Below are 3,326 nucleotides of genomic sequence, written 5' to 3' on the forward strand. Positions count from 1 at the left end.
AATTGTTACTTGATTAAATAAAATTCTTAGGAAAAATGTTTTATGTTTAGTAAGAACATTCTATTACTCTACTTTTTAAAAAAAAGTACTGTTTTTATTTTTGATATCGTAAAGATCATACATTCACAGTCATTTGGAAATGCAAGCAATATATAAAATTACATGACACATAGTAAAAGTCATCTTAAATCCTACCACAGTTAGTTATTGGAGGCTATAGTAAACATTGTTTAGGCAGCTGTATATGTGTATAAATATATATATATATACACATACATACATATATGAATGACTTTTATAAGTGAGACATTAATTTATATGCTATTTTATAACCGTTATTCACTTAACGATATGTCATGGTGCTCTTTTGGTGCCAATCAACGTAGACAAACAGCATCCTTTTTAATATTCATATATTACTATGTAATATAAAATAATTTATCTAATCAATCTCCTATTTGCAGATATAAGACGTAATTTCTTTTAATGAAATATTTTTGGGCATCAAGTATTTCAGAGAAAACCCAGTCAACATACAGCCATTTATTTTATTTTATCAAATAAGTTACATGGCTAAAGTGTGACGAGGTTTTAAGTAAGTTTAGGGATGGAGAAGCCAGATAGAATAGTCTTAGTCCAATAGGCAACCAAATAATAGGCAGTTCTTTAGTTTGTTTTCTGCTATACTAACATAGGTTAACTAATACCCTAGACATTGATGAGGCAAAATAACTATCAGTCAACGTTTGCATTATACTGTGAAACCTGACAGAGGGAATGAGAGGGAGAAGAGGAGGAGGATAAAGAGAAGAAGAAGGAGGAAGAGGGGAAAAGGAGAGAAGGAAGGAAAGAAAGGAGGGAAGAAGGAAGAAAGGAAGGGGGGTCTGTCAGAATCTGTTTGAGTGCTAAAATTTTTTTTTAATTTAAAAAAAAGAAAGGAAGGAAGGGTAACTTAAATGAATCAGTGTTTCATTTTCATCTAGTTACAAGAAATAGGGAAGTAAATAATTCAGGGTTGGTCAGCAGCTCCACAATGGGGTCAGGACTCAGACTCCTTGTATCTTTTCACTCAACCATCCCACGTTGCACATCATCTTGTGGCCCCAGTGTGGCCACTTCACATCCCAATATTGTGTCCATGTTCCAGATAGGAAGGGGAAGGTGAAAGGGAAAAGGACAAAAATGCGCAAACCAGCTAAATCAGTACTCCTTCTAAGAGGTCTTCCTGGAAGGCCTGTCCAGTAATTTCTGTTCACAGCTCAGAGCTGGGTGACATGGTTGCCCTTATTTGCAAGAAGACTGGGAAATATAGGTTTTTGTTTTGTTTTGTTTTGTTTTGTTTTTATGGCTCGTATGTAAGAAGGGGAAAATGCATATAGGGGAGGCAACTATCTCTGCCACATTAATTAACGTAGGACATTTCTTATAATATGTAGGTGCATATACATGTTTATATTCCCAAGAAATTTGACCTAAGAGAAGAAAAGGTAAAATGAGTAACACTCTTATTTAACTAAGAAGTCTGAATCTACAAGAGATTCATTTTAAAATAAGTCTGTGAGAATTCTCAATGAAAAGAGAATTTCTTCATTTTCAGTTCAAGTTAACTACCTGAGATGTAGGTGGGAAGAAAACTACAATGAATAGAAATAGCCACCGTCCTTGAGGATTTCAGTGTAGTGATGTCAACATTTGAACAAATAATTATAATTTCATACAAAAAAATCTCTATTGCATTGAGAAATATATAAAGTACTGTGGAAAGAGTGGGCAGGCTTTGGGAAGGCATAAATGTGGAGGAGTCTACTTGTGCTCTAGGCTTAACAGATAAGAAAAAATGTACCAAGGAAATGAAATAAGAGAAGGACTTTTCAGAGCAATGGAGCAGTAAAGTGCAATCACGTGCTGACTAGTGCCTTTAAAACGTTGTACAAGAGGTACATGTGTAGCCCAGGTTTCTCAGAGTTTGGTCTATGAGTCATATACACTACAAGTATGATGCTCCACCTCCAGTGATTCCAATTCAGTTGAAGCAATAATACCTAACAAACTCTTCAGAATTGGCACGCACACCAAAGTTTGAGAACCCAGGGTTTAACCTGATGAAAAGAGAAAATGGGTCAAAGAGACTCTGTCCAGCACTCTGTCAATATCTTCTTTCATTCCTGTCTTATGCTTGTCTAACTATATTGCTACAAATATGGTCTAACTATATTTCTGGGTTATGTTGATTTTTTTCCTTCATATGCTTCTCTTGGACACTTCCTCACTGAGGTCCTAGTTCTGATCCATAATCATACCCTTTAATTTAACCCTATCCTAAGGAGCTAACTTGGGCAGAACAATACCAAGATGTTGAGGCCCTAGTCCTAGAATTTTAGACTTTTTTTAGTATGATAGACCCCTTTAGCTATCTAGTAAAGCCCATGGACCCCACTTCTAAAAATAATGTTTTTATGTGCATAAAATGAAATACACAAAACAAAATAAAACAATTATATTGACATACAGTTAACATTTTTTAAAAAGAAATGTGCTTCTTTACTAATGCTCTAAATAGCAAGCAAATACATATAAATTATAGGCAAAGAAATATTAATGTGAGAGTTATTGTTGCTTAACTTGAATAAGAGTATTAAATAAGGCCGGGCATGGTGGCTCACACCTATAATCTCAGCACTTTGGGAGGCCAAGGCGGATGAATCACGAGGCAAGAGACCAAGCCCATCCTGGCCAACGTAGTGAAACTCCGTCTCTACTAAGACTACAAAAATTAGTCGGGCGTGTTGGCGCACGCCTGTAGTCCCAGCTACTTGGCAGGCTGAGGTAGGAGAATCACTTGATCCCGGGAGGCAGAGATTGCAGTGAGCCGAGATTGTGCCACTGCACTCCAGCCTGTGACAGAGCAAGACTCCGTCTCAAAAAAAAAAAAGTATTAAATAGTAGTATTTGACAAAGTAACAGGTATGCCATATTGAACATGAAGGCGCATGTTTTGTTTTTTCCTTCCAAGTTCATAGGCCTTCTGAAAGCATATGGGTCTCTGTGGACCCCACATTAACAACCCCAACAAGGAGATCATCTAATAGAGAGGTCCGCAAGTGGGGCAATGCTGTCCCCTGTGGTGCATTTGAGAAATGTGAGGGGGTAATTTCGATAATCAAAATAACTGAGGAGATGCTATTGGCCATTAGAGGCCATGAGGTATAGAGTACCTCCCAAATCTATCAGCTCTGAATTATCAGCTTAACTAAATTCTTCAATAAAGTATGAGTTGATGGAAGAGAGAGATATTTCTTATTATGCTGAATCTACCTCAATTATTC

Source organism: Pan troglodytes, chromosome 14 (genome assembly GCF_028858775.2).
Source record: "Pan troglodytes isolate AG18354 chromosome 14, NHGRI_mPanTro3-v2.0_pri, whole genome shotgun sequence".
Classification (NCBI taxonomy): Eukaryota; Metazoa; Chordata; class Mammalia; order Primates; family Hominidae; genus Pan; species Pan troglodytes.